Genomic DNA, 14,592 nt, shown 5'->3' on the forward strand with positions numbered 1-14,592 from the left:
GCACGGGCAGGAGCTCATAACGTCATGAAAAAACTTCAATACAGCTGACTTGAAGTGCAGATCTCGGAGGCCATACTTTTGCTGGCTGCACATGGCAGTTGTTCAAAATCGAAAATACGCCATAAAATTTTTTTCTACAGTGAAGTATAGCGGGCAATATAGACGCTTCAATGTTTTTTCTCTCGCAACTATACGTAGTTGGGCGCAATACGGCACAAAATGAGTGCGTACTGGTTATTATTAATGCATCACGGGGGCCACACAACCGCACAGGTATACAAATGACGCTCGCCCCATGCGATCGGTTGGTGGCGCAACCCACCACCCTGTTTCAAAGGAGACGCTCATAGCATTCATTCGTCTACATTGCTCTCTATTTCGCAACTGCCGGTCGCCGGTCGGTTGCGGGAGCCGTTGTGATGTGTTTGTCTAATCGTGTGGTTTTGTGTTTGGTGTAACGAAATGTGACTTGGTTCGCGAACACAGAAGTGCCAGAAGATAGCTTGTGTCTCTCTGAAAACTCACCATATGCGTGGCGTGCCAGGCAAATGGGGACCAACGATTTTCATGCCCTGGAGTGCGTTCTCTTTTGTGTCTGGTTGTGGGAAGTTCGCTGGATGTCGCAAAGAAATAATGTGTATTATTAGCGTGCCTCAGCTCGTCCACTACGTCACGGCGTGTAGGCTGGTTGTCGACGCAGCACCAGCAACTTGGAGAGCGCTTTTCGACCGCGTCGTACCATTCAAAAGGTAAGTAATCGTGCTTGCTAACTACACGTGTATTGTGCGTGCTTCTCGTGTGTGCACAGAGTGCACGAGCGTAAAATAGAATCAATAGAACTGCCACGGCAACAGTGGAACCCGTGCTGATGCTTGCTGAGCGCTGGTTGTCAGAATTTAGCTAGGCAAGTTTATTGTCTTAATGCGAAATTGAAAATGATTATAAGCGTTTTCTTCCGTTGAGAAATATTACGTTCGGAAATAATCGTGTTAATTATGTGCGCCTGTGCGTGAGCTCCCGCTTTTCTGCTTAAATTGCATAACAACGCTCATCTGCATCTTGATAGATTCTAACTGCAATGACGTTTCCTCGCGTATAAATGCTTCTACGTTGTAAATAATCTCTGCTTACGCGGTCCTGAATTTACGAGCAGTTTTAGAAAGAAAAAAAAACGTAAGCAGTCAAAGCTTGCAACTGGTACAGCTTACTAAAAATTTTTAAGACAAGATGTGTTGACATAACTTATGCGTAACTAAACATGACACGAGACAGTTGCTTAAACTAAGTCATGAAAAAATTGAATTGGTATGTAAACAAAGATTTCTTTGTAATGTGTTGCTGCTGTGTGTGTGTGAAAAATTTTACGGTGATGAAGGGGTCCCTCTGTTGCCACCCTTCATTATTGCAAACATTATTTTCGTGACTATTTTTAGATGCTCCTTGCATGCGTTCACACTGTGACAGCGTTAATGTGCCACTGCTATAAATTAACTGCGAACTTTCCGAACTGATTTTGTAGTGGCGAGGCCGTAACCCACACCAGTGTCCACATAATGGAGGAGCCAGCAGAAATGCAGGGAAATCTTGGATGACTGCCATAGCGCAGTGTGTAATCTGATTGCTTGGTTCAGGTATGTATGATGTGTATGTGTTCCAAAGAGTAGGACCTCGGTATCATTCGTGGATAAGTTTATCAACATATTACTCAACACAGCTTACTAAGTAGGCTAAGTATTTTTGCAACTTGCTGCTTATTTGTTTTCATAGCTGTTATGCACATATTGTTTTCTATATAAAACTAGATCTAACATGTCCTGTTATTAAGTATTTTTTCTTGCATCAATTGCTTGGATGCAATTTAAATTTCATTTTTGTTTGACAGAATAGTTCTTGCGGAAACCCGCAAGGTGGAGAGAAGTACTTAATAAAGGGAAGATCAAACATCCACCTATTCGTTGCAACTGTTGCAAAGGAAACCTGTACGGGTTCCTCAAAAGAGAAGCCTCGAAGTTCAAGAAAAATTCGTCATGGTCCGGGACTTGAACCTGGGACCACTGCCTTTTCGGGGCAGCCGCTCTACCATCTAAACTAACCAGGCAACTAGCAAATGGTAGGGCGAAGTCAAATTTGTCAACAGCTGACAAATTCTGTCTGATTTTCCCTTTATAATTTTTGAAAGAGCGTAGGTTTGGGCATGTGGGTATTCCATAACTTTTAGGTTTTTGGCACACAAAAAGGGGTGAGAGACAGAGGTACGATGCGGACACAGCGCTAACTTCCAGCAATTGTTTTATTCTGCGAAGTGGTACACATACATATAGGTAACAGGCAACAGCGTACGCATGCGCATATGTACTGGTTTCTAATCAGATGAGACAGCAACGAGACGTGTAATGGAAAGTTAAGATGATATCGAAGATGAAAAAGCGACCATGCATAGCCAAAAAAATTTTGTAATTGCAAGATTAGAATGCCATCTCCATCAAGCCACCCTCTGTGACACGTTCAAAAAATCTAATTCTTTTTTTGAAAGATCGATTGAAGGGGCATGCTAACACAGATTATTGAAGCAGCGAAGATCGCTAGTTTGGGGAATGCTCGTGTTAGCGCACCTTCATTCGATCTTTCAAAAAAAGAATTAGATTTTTTGAACGTATCACAGAGGGTGGCTTGATGGAGATGGCATTCTAATCTTGCAATTACAAAATTTTTTTGGCTATGTATGGTCGCTTTTTCATCTTCGATATCATCTTAACTTTCATTACACATGTCTCGTTGCTGTCTCATTTGATTAGAAACCAGTGCATATGTGTACCGCTTTGTAGAATAAAACAATTGCTGGAAGTTAGCGCTGTGTACGTGTCGTACCTCTGTCTCTCGTCCCTTTTTGTGCACTAAAAGCCTAAAAGTTATTATTTTTGCTTAGTACACGGTGTATTTCTCACTCTATATTTTGGCTTTATTGTTTTGAAACTGTTTCCTATGCTGCAGCCTTTATTTCCATCTTCTTTTCTGTTTATTCTACACGCTTGTGCAGTTTCTGTGCACATAAGAATTCAAAGTGTAGTGGGCCAACTATGTTGCATGTCTAAGCACATGGCGTGCTTACCATTGTTTAACATTCATATTTGCAATTATTTATCTCTTGTCCCCAGAATAACTGCCACTCGCAAATACACATTTGATGAGCCTGAACTTTTTGAAATGATCATTATTCACTGTGCTGCAGTTACTGCTCTAACATATGGGTAACAGCACAAACATGATCACAAGAAAGGGGACACATACACACAGTGCTGGCAAACAACTGGTTTTATTGGCAAGGATAGCAACCTTATATATGCCAGTGAAGCAAAGGAAATGAAGGGGAAAACATGTCAAGGGTGATAGCGTGCTAACCACGCAAGCACAATACAGCCAACCAAGCGCGACAATATGCAAACAATTATTTTTCTTTGCCGTCTGAAGCCCCCCCCCCCCCAGTAGCCACATGCAGAAGGTCAAATTCAGCATCAAAGAGAGCAAGAGAAGGGGTGCTAAAGCACCTGCTACCAAATTTTCTAATGTGGTAGGCTTCTAAACTGATGAGTGCGGTCTTGTCACTGCCCTTTCCTAGAATCGTCTCTTTCAACCAGGCCACCCAGTCCGTATACTTGCCAACGTTCGCAACTAAATGTGCATATTTATCATCTGGTTGTTTCTTTTTTTCACTTTTTGAGCGTGTTCCCCTAAACGGTCATTGACACAGTGACCAGTTTCGCCGACGTAAACCATCCCACATGACGTGGGGATGCAATACACCACTCCAGTGGACATTTTACTAACGGCGGTTGGTGGTTCTTCTGGCATCCACTTTTTCTGGCGTCACAGATATGTGGCCACAACTTTCCCAGCTCAATTGGGGCAGAGAAACAAATTGGCACACCGTGCCTACTTGCCACCCTCTTAAGATTGTGGGAAAATTTATGGATGTAAGGGACCACCTCTGTCTTACGTGCCTTCCATTGATCCTCAGCCATTGTACTTCCTGATCCTCACTTGAATTTTGGAAGTAGGATTTCAGAAACAGCAGTCAAGACCAAGACGGGGATCCTGCAGCCAAAGGCGGCTTGCCTGATTATTAAACGTGGTCTTAATCTGATGTGGGCACAATTTTTGGAGAGCTGATGCCATACACAATACCGCTATACCTCTCTTAATTGTCTAGGAGTGTGCCGAGTCAAAGGGCAGCAACTCCTTCTTAGCTCGTCGGTAGTAGCCCCAGCAAACATGTCCATCACAGAACTTGATTTCTAGGTCTAAAAACTGTAAACTTGAAAGGTACGGGAGTTCATGGGTGAAACGCAACCAATGTCCATGTTTGCTAAAAATAGAAAATATTTTGCCTAATGTAGAGGGGTAGGGGAAGGTAGGCTGCTTCTTTAAAAGCACTAAAACATTCTCAATATACCTAAAAAACTTTAAAACCGGCATCCATTAAACATCTGTTCCAGTGCATTTTCCACCTTGGCGAGAAAAATGTCAGGAAGAATAGGGGCTACGCACAAGCCTATGCAGATGCCATCGCGCTGCAGAAATGACTACTCGTCAAATACAATAAATGTAGTTAATTTAGGGAAAATGAGGTATCCACCAAATCGTAGCAATTGCTACAAAGGAAACCCATGCGGGTTCCTTAAAGAAAAGCCTCGCAGTTGAAGAAAAATTCGTCCTAGTCCGGGACTCGAACCCAGGACCACTGCTTTTCCAGGGCAGCCACTCTACCAGCTGAGCTAACCCGATGGCTAGCAGGCAGTAGGGTAGCAGATGTCAATCGTAACAATTAATTGCTACAATTGACATCTGCTACCCTACTGATTGGGTGGATGTCTAATTTCTAATTTTCCTATAATTAATTACTTATCTCCACCTTGCGGGTTTCTGCAGAACTATTACCACAATAGAAGTAGAGTTCAAATGAAACTGCAATAATGATAGAAAGTTATGAACAGACAAACCGACAGTGTTCTGGAAGGATACGTCGCCGTTTTCAATGCAGTCTTTGACACACGCTAGCAGTTGATCCTGCGGAACTGAATGAAACAAGTCCTGCACGTCTGCTGAAAAACCGAAACCTACATGATCATTTCCCTCTAAAATCTACTACTGTGACTGATTGCTTTAGAAGAAATGGGTCGTTCAAAGCTAGCGTCTTGAGCTTCTTAGCAAAAACTGGCAAACACACTTCTGCCACGATCCCTCTTCACTAACAATAGTGCTAAACGGAACTTCGGGCTTGCGTGTCTTGGCTGTGAAAAACCCCCTCAAACTGTTCCCTCTGCTGTTAGATATGTCCCTGGCAAACTTTGAGGTCTACTTGCTTACAAAACTCAACGAACTTGGTTTTTACTTGCACTTCACTTTTCTCTCCGGGGTCAAAGTTCTTATTAGCCGCTACCAAACCTTTTTCATTGTAAATTCCCTTGGGTAAAACAATGAACCCACCATTTGTCAGCTTGCATAAGCATCAGGTTGTTACCCTTAAAGAAAGATGTCATTCAAGAATCTAGTACGGTACTAGTCCGGGGTTTTTGGAGCAAACTTTCGCAGGCAGTCAGTACCTTCAAGAAGGCAGCTGTCCCGATTATCATCTTTTCCTGAGTGGCCACTTTTCGATTCATTGCAGTGATATCATGCGCAGGAAATCAGCTTGGAGCCCAAATTTGGATCCTTTCTGCAGATGTTGCATAATCTTCTCTGGTATATGGACGTCCCCCATGACGCTGACATTGGCTAAGACGCAACTGGCTAAGGCGATCGGTCTGTAGGAGGAGAGCTCGTTAGAGTATTTCCCTGGTTTAAGCAGGCCTACAACGCGACTGCATTTCCAAGAATCTGGAACATTTCCTGTCTCCCACATCATATTATAAGATAGAAGAAGACGTCATGATTCGATGCCAAGATGGGTAACGTCGGCACCAGCACCAGACGGAATCACATACGTTATCCAAGGGAATTTGCAATGAAAAATTTTTTGGTAGCGGCTAATAAGAACTGTGTCCCTGGAGAGAAAAGTGAAGTGCGAGGAAAAATTAAGTACGTTGAGTTTTGTAAGCAATTATGCCTTGGAAAGTTTGCCAGGGACATATCTAACAGCAGAGGGAACAGTTTGAGGGGGGTTTTCAGAGCCAAGACACATACGCCGAAAGTTCCGTTTAACACTATTGTTAGTGAACAGGGTCGTGGCAGAAGTGTGTTAGCCAGTTTTTGCTAAAGAAGTTCAAGGCGCTAGCTTTAAACGACCCATTACTTTTAAAAAAATCAGTCGCAGTAGTACAGTTTTTAGAGGGAAATGATCATGTTGGTTTCGGTTTTTCGGAAGACGTGCAGGAGTTGTTTTATTCTGTTCCACAGAATCAACTGCTAGCATGTGACAAAAAGTGCATGGAAGATAACGGCGACGTATCCTTCCAGAACACCGTTGGTTTGGCCGTTCATAATTTTCTATCTTTATTGCAGTTTTATTTGAACTCGGCTTTTATTGTATTTGACAAGCAGCTGTTTTTGCAGTGCGATGGCATCTGCATAGGGTCTTGCGTAGCCCCTATTCTTTGTGAAATTTTTCAGGTCAAGGTGGACAACACACTGGAACAAGAGTTTAATGGGGGGCCAGTTTTAAAAATTTTTAGGCATGTTGACACTTATTTGGTGCTTTTATAAACAGCAGCCCACCTTCACCTACCCCTCTACAGTAGGCAAAGTGTTATCTATATTTAGCAAACATGGACGTGAGTTGCCTTTCATCCTTGAACTCCCGGACCTTTCAATTTTAGGTTTTATACCTAAAGATCACGTTCAGTGATGGACATGTTGGCTGGGCCTCCAACCCACGGGCTAAGGAATTGCTGCCCTTTCACTCGGCACTCTCCAAGACAATTACGAGAAGTATACAGGCGTTGCGTAAAAAATAGGCTCTCCAAAAATCGTGCCCACATCAGATTAAGCTCAGTTTTCATAATCAGGTAAGCCGTCTTTTAGCTGCAGGGTTCCCCATCTCGGTCTTGACTGCCATTTCAAAAGTCCTTCTTGAAAAGTTCAAGTGTGGATGTGGAAGTACAATGGTTGAGGATCAACTGAAGGCACCTAAGGCAGAGGTGGTCCCTTACATCCATAATCTTTCCCACAATCTTAAGGTGGCAAGTAGGCACGGTGTGCCAATTTGTTTCTATGCCCGAAATAAGCTGGGAAAGTTGTATCAATGTATATGTAATGCCAGAAGAACCACCTACCGCCGTTAGTAAAATGTTCCACTGGAGTGGTGTATTGCATCCCCATGTCATGTGGGATGTTTTCTGTCCGTGAAATTGCTCGCTGTATCAATGACCGTTCAGGGGAACACCCACAAAAACTGAAAAAAAAAGCACTAGATGAGAAATATGCACATTTAGTTGCACACGTTAGCAAGTATACGGATTGTGTGGCCTAGTTGAAAGTCACGACGATTCTAGGAAAGAGCAGTGACAAGACTACGCGCATCAGTTTAAAAGCCTTGCACATTAGAAAATTCGGTAGCAACTGTTTTAGCACCCCTCACTTTGCTCTCTTTGATGCTGAATCTGATCTTCTGGGTGTGGCTATTGGGGCTTCAGATTGCAAAGGAAAAGGAAAATAATTGTTTGCCTTTTGTTGTGTTTGGTTGGCTTCATTGCGCTTGTGAACTTGGCACGCTGTCACCCTCGACATGATTTTCCCTTTCATTTCCCTTGCTTCACTCTGGCATATACAGGGTGTCCCACATAACGTGAGCCAAGCATTTAAAAATGAAAGGCGCGTGTGAAGGGAATTGAACGAAACCCATACTATTCACAATAGCCCATAGTAACTCAGACAATTTTTTTGTTTTCCCCATAACTTGCTAATTAAATAAGTTTAATTACAGAACATTTAGTTATTGGCTGAGGACCCCAAGTATGGTACGCAGATTTGTAGATTTGTAGAGCACCTTCAGAAACCACCGATCGAATTCTTTCCTTTACTAAATGTCTCATGTAGTCCTTTTTTTCCGGGTTGCAAAGAAAGCCCATGAAATATGAAGAAGGCCACGTGATGGAGCATAATGGTATTGTGCTGCTCTCAAGCGTGTGTTCGGTGAACAAGGTTGGCTGCATCGTGACTGGTGACGAGAAAGTGGCAGGGCATTCTTTATCTCATTGGCACTGCTCCGCCTGCAGCATGCATTTTCGCCATCATCCGACGGGAGCCGACCTTGTTCACCGAAGGCACGCTTGAGAGGAGCACAATACCACTGCGCAAGCACTCTGTCACGTGCCTTGTTTCATATTTTGCGGGCTTTCTTTGCAACTCAGAAGAAATGACTATGTGAGACATATCGTAAAGCAAACAACTCAATTGGTGGTTTCTGAACGGGCTCTACAAATCTGTGTGCCATACTTGGGGTCCTCAGCCAATAATTAAAGAGTTGGGTAATTAAATTTAATTAATTGGTGAGTTATGGGGAAAACAAAGGATTGTAGGAGTTGCTATAGGCTATTGCGAATAGTATGCATTCGGTTCAGTTCACTTCCAACGTGCCTTTCATTAAAAAAAAATTCTTGGCTCAAGTTATGTGAGACACCCACAAGGTGTGCTGAGACACGCAAGGTGTGCTATCCTTGCCAATAAAATCAGTTGTTAGTCAGCACTGTGTGTACGTGTCTGCCTTCTTGTGGTCTGTTTGTGTTGTTACCCATATGTTTCGAGATGAACCAACTCTCCCAAAAGGAAGTATTGATGACGTTACTGCTGTACTGAGGTGTTTTCTAGTAAGCTTGATTTTTTTCTCTCCCATTAAAAAAAATTTTGGCAAGCTATGCCCATTCATGCAAATAGGCATTGTAGCAGTTAAGAGTCTATGTCCAGTTACATTATATTTCACCTTAAGTAAACACAGTATAGATCACATAGTTAGCTGATAGATCCGTGTATTGATGCTCAATCATTAAAGAACACTATTTCGTACATAGTGCTCAATTGTCTCGTTGCTTTTGCTGTAGCATTTGCTCGTTGTTGCTAATAAGATGAATTGAATTTCAACTCCACCACATAGAACATTACGATTGGCACTTCTGTAATTTTAATAGTGATAATCAACCAACAAGCCCTAATTCAACAGCTGTCATGAATAATTTCTAATACTTTGGGTCCCTTTTCATGTGTTCTGTTTCACACTATGTATTTGGTCAGCACAGTGGGCATTCTTCTATTCAATCTGCTTGGTGCTGTTGAGGTCAGAATATCTTCAACCAGCAAGTTTAAATTATAATGCTATCCGTAAAACTTCGATTACTGGGCAGATGAAAGCATTTTATCTCATTCTAAACGTATCTTTGTTGTAACCACCAGTGTCTAGAGCAAGCATCATATGCACAGCAACTCATAATAAGTTTTTAAGTTGGATGGGTGAGTATGTATAGCTAAGTATACCTGTGCATACATATACTTTCTACATATTAGCTAGTGTTTTAGCCACACGAAGCAGCCTATGTTGTGTTTGCTGAAGTCAAATTTATGGTTGATGCACCTGCTTTTTTTGTTGTGCACTTACACTTCTGTGGTCTCTTAAGCACTGTAGTCGTGTGACAGCTGAAGTATTGCAGTAGTGTCAAAGTTAGCGTGCTCCACTATGCCAACACATACCTATCACCGTATTCGTGCATTTTCTGAGAACCAGCTGTGTTCACTAGTTGAAATTTGTAGTGTCCTTATGAGTTTACCGTTCAGTTCATGTAACTTTTCAGGACAGAATTTGCACAGGGAGGAAAGGGAGACCAAACAACATGACTGCTGCTAACAACTGTCTCTTTAGTTTCATGGAAGGATTAAAAATAACAATATCACTGGATATGTGCTTATATTGTGCACAAGTTCTTTCAGAGGGAAGATGTAAGTTGTGATATAAAGGAATTAAACCACGATAAACAGTATTTGCATAAAAAGAAAAGTAAATATGTGCAGAATAATTTCTATTCCTTGTCATCTAGAAAGGACGCTTTTTTTGCGTTAGCAATGAGGGCTGGCTCACACGTTTTATTTATGTGGCACGCCTCACTGATTTCTCTTGTCAATTCTTCGCCGTGGGTGGAAACAGATGAACAATCTTAATTTAGCCTGAGGCCCTATCGCGGCAATGCACGGCCTAGTTGGACAAGCATACTGGTGATTGTTTTGGCACACATTTGGCACATTTAGCTATGGCCAGTCTGCCCTGTGTACATTTGACCACATGTGAAAGGAATACAGTACGCTGCCTCTCGCACACACTAGACAAACTTGCTTTAACGAAGGAAACCTCGTTCGCCTGCTCGCCTTTCTCAATTCACTTGTGTACTGTTGTACATGTGTATACGTATGTATGTGTGTACAAATGTGTATCCCTAGCAAGCAATCTACAAGCGAATTGAGAAAGGCACCCAGGCTAGGGATAGGGAGGCTTGCTTAGTTAAAAGATACCACCAAATTTGTCTTGTGTTCGTTAGCAGTAGTGTAGTCTATTCCTTTGATCATCTGTATATTTGGTCAAATGTACATTGGGCAGACTGGCTGGTGCCTCAACATGCACCCAGGAGAGCACCATATGTCCCACATGACAATGTATTGACATTACTGATGCTATGCATCAGATTTAGATTGTTCATCTGTCTTGTTCACCTCTGGTAACTGAATGGCCAACAATAACAGTAAGGAATATCACTTAAATACTGGGACGTGTCAGTCCGCTCTCATTATGATTGCGTGAAAAAGAGGAACACTCTCTAAATGACACAGAATAGCAATCACTCCGTGCTTTCTAATTCTATTTGTTATGCAACATTTGTCCTCATTCTAAAAGAACGTTTGTGCAGTACAAGTGCACATGCAGTGTAAATATTTTCTGTATTCCTTCCCATAAAATGAACACTTAAACATTGAATTGGTAGCTTTTGTGCCCTGTGGTCTCTCTTCTGTTCCTTGTGTTGTACGCAGAAGTTAAACATGAACATGCACCAACTTTCTCAGTTACTCGTCAGTCAGTGTTGATAAACTCAAAATGTTTCCAGCCAGAACATTCTTACCATTTATGTCACATCCAGTCAGTATAGTACTACTCTGGCTTTTCATAAAGCATGCTAATATGTACTTCTGCATTTATAGTTTATGTAATGATAGCCTAACAGCACAAGCAAAGAGTTGTAGAGATACAAGCTGTATTTTGGCTATCACTAATTGCTTAGAGGGTGATCAGAGGCGGATACTAAGAGAGCTCTTCTGATTGGATGGTACAAACCGTACAACACCACAGTAACTTTCTCTTGAGCGAGTTGGTCTTTGCTAAATGCCATGCTGTTGTAGTGCAACAAACTGCAAAAGGAAAGATACGAAAGGACAGAAAGAAGGGAAAGAAAGATGGCACTACACTCACAACTGTTTATTAGGCACAAAACTTGCTACATATATATTGCGCACACTCTTGACATCAGGAGCAGCAAAAAGAGCAAGTGACAGGTCATGTTGTTCGTGTGAAACCCAACATTTTCATTTCCACATCATATAAAAACATATGTTTGACTAACACATGCTTGACTACTGATCCGAATGTGATATGCCTCAAGTAGTTCCCACGCGGTTTTATCTCTACTCTTACCTGGGATTCTCACCTCAGAAAAACGTGGCTTACAGGAGCACGATTTGCAATGTGCAGAGAGATGGGTGGTCATGCCCTTTTCTAAATTGTTTTTGTTCCCTCATTCACACAATGGCCAATCTGCCCGACACAGGTTTTCCCATAACTTAGCGGTGTCTGGTAAACCACAGCAGTGGACCACTTTTCCACATAGCTTTTTTGTCTAGTTTCAAGCATCATGTCCAGCAGCTTTTAAAATTCCATATTTCCTCATTCGGTCGTCACCTAGTGGCAGAAACCTCGCTGCAGCAACTCAGATGTAACAATAATCTGAAGGGGAGTGAGGGAAGTAAGCACGATTCCCAAAGAAAGGCTCAGGTGGCACCTTATTACCACAGGGTGAGCCACAGCCTCAAGGCGGTGAACAGGTGTGAGGTACTTGTTGTTTTCTTCCTCGAACAAGCTGTCTTGCCTATGTCCCCGAATCATAGAGTGTGCAGTGCAGACGTACATTCAAACATGCAAAGTGCTACGTGGAAAAGTGTTCCACTGTTGTGGTTTCCCAGATACCGCTAAGTTACAGGAAAACCTACATCGGGCAGACTGGCCGTTGTGTGAACGACTAAATGAGGGAACATGCAAACAACTTAAAAGCGCATATGAACGCCCATTTTTTCTGCGTATTGTATACCGTGCTGCTGTACTGTAAGCCACGTTTTTCTGTGGTGATAATCCTAGGTAAGAGTAGCGATAAAACTGCGCAGGAACTGCTAGAGGCATATCACATTCGTATAACTGGTCAAGCGTGTGTTAGTCAAACACCTGTTTTGTTATATGATGCAAAAAGAAATTGTTGGGTTTGACGCAAACAAGATGACCTGACACTTGCTCTTTTCTTCCCCTGATGTCGAGAGTGTGCGCATATATATGTAGCAAGTTTCGTGTCTAATAAACAGTTGAGTGTGTCGCCGTCTTTCCCTTTTTTCTGTCCTTTAGAACCTTTCTTTTTCCAGTTCTTTGTGCTGCAACACCATGCCGTACAACCTGTACCACTTTCTACGCTTCACAAAACTGAAAGTCAACTTGGGCTCACTGAAACTGGTTATGGATTGCTTTCAAACAGAGGTAAGCCATATAATTTTGTGTGGAGCCCCTACACTAATGCTACTGGACATACTTCTTGCTGCCAGCAGTTATTGACATAAAACCAATGGCCGATTGCACAAACAATAAAAATGCATAAAAAATGCTTGATGTCAGATTTCTCAGGTTCCTGTAAACAAAGCAAATTAGCTGCTTTAATGAGAAATTTTGGCAGACTGGGTGGGAATAGAACCTGGGGTGTGAAACAAGGACACTTCTGTGATGCCACAATATCCATGTGCTTTTGGAAGTAACCGTTGCAGATGTAAACGCTACTGAGGGTGAGCTTTGTGTTGTGCCAAGAACTAGGTCCTTATAAATCGGTTGTCAGTCCCTTTAAGGTGTGCCTACTGTGTGTGTTATATTGTGCACGTCACATTGCAGCCATCTGGTTCACTAAAGATGCTTTCACGTTCCCACACGTAAACAGTCTTAACATGCATCTGCCCTTTTATTGCAGGTACACCTAGGAAATGTATACATTGATGAGGAGTGGCACCTGCTCTAGTGCCATGGCTAGGACTCCGTGTTCTGCAAAGAACTGGCGAAACTGGTGTGGGGAGTTCTGGCACTCAGGATAGGAGCATCACAGGGGCTCTTTGGTGGTGCCTTCTGAACGACCGCAATGTCATTGAGAAGCCGGCATTGAGCCTCCATAAATTGGAAGCTGTGGACAGTATCATCGACATTGTTTCAAATTTGTTTGTATTATGTTTGTAACAATACATGTATAACAGTGAAATGATTAATTTTCCAGATGCACTTGTTGCATATCTTTCGAGATGTGGTGCCCCTGACCGTAGCCTAGCAGACATGCTGAGAGAAATTAAGTAAGCGTGTAATTGCAAACATGTGTACATGCAGTAAACCTCATTAATTTGAAGTCGTGGGGGCCATGCGAAATGACAGGACTAAGCAAACGCAACTAAAATGGTTTAAAATATATATTTATGTTTTGGCTTCCCACGGGAGACTTGTTCACAATGAAACCAGCAGCAGAGTAGGTAGCATTCTTATCTGCAGCTCAAAACACGATTAAGGTACTTGGCATACATGGACACGGATGATTAGAGATTCAAGATAACGACACGTAAAATGATTTCATTCCTTAACAATCGAGCGATATTTTTCCTAGCTAATTGTGACGTAGTTGCGCAGTGCTCGGCCAGGGCATTCGATGCAAAGTTTCGTTTCTGGACATCATTCCTGTGCTGTTTAAGTCTTTTGTAGGAGTTACCGGTTTCTTCGATGTAGACATACTGACAGTTCGCACACCAAAGGCCCTACACTACGCCTGGGAACTTGTTTTTTTCCGTACGGTCTTTCACATGCACGAGCTCGTGTTTAAATTTTGGAATGTGCACAGCCTCTACATCATATGACCACAACGCATGCAAGGGCCTTGCTTATGCAGGGGACATATGGTATTGAAGCCCATCTTTCGGGAGTCCAGGGTGGGTGGGTACTGCGCAAGCCAGCTGGCACCCTACTGTGTCAATGGAGAACTCAGGGTATCCACAAGCCATCAATTCCCAGTGCACAAGTGAATTGTCTGCCATGTGGTCTTCTGCTGTTGTGCACACATTTTTCACCCAACAAAGGAGAGAGCAGACAACAGACCTCATTTGCGAAGCAGGGTGCACCAGTGTGTAGTTGAGGTAGCGCCTCGTGTGAGTTAGCTTCCTAAACACCTCAAATAACAGGTTTGGCCCTTTAGGTTGCACGAGGCTGTCCAAGAATGACAGTTGGCCTTAAGATTCCAATTCTATGGTGAACTTAATTGCTGCTTGCATTACTGTTTAAGTGAGCCG

The 14,592-nt window shown here is 42.6% G+C and overlaps 1 long non-coding RNA gene across 1 annotated transcript; it reads left to right on the top strand.

The window, feature by feature from the left end:
- Window positions 1-392: 392 nt before the first annotated feature.
- On the top strand, window positions 393-14,384 carry LOC139059706 (uncharacterized). Its single transcript, XR_011514316.1, has 3 exons — window positions 393-749; window positions 1,520-1,631; window positions 13,242-14,384. It is a non-coding gene; the product is annotated as an uncharacterized lncRNA (long non-coding RNA).
- Window positions 14,385-14,592: the final 208 nt, after the last annotated feature.

Source organism: Dermacentor albipictus, chromosome 4 (genome assembly GCF_038994185.2).
Source record: "Dermacentor albipictus isolate Rhodes 1998 colony chromosome 4, USDA_Dalb.pri_finalv2, whole genome shotgun sequence".
Lineage (NCBI taxonomy): Eukaryota > Metazoa > Arthropoda > Arachnida > Ixodida > Ixodidae > Dermacentor > Dermacentor albipictus.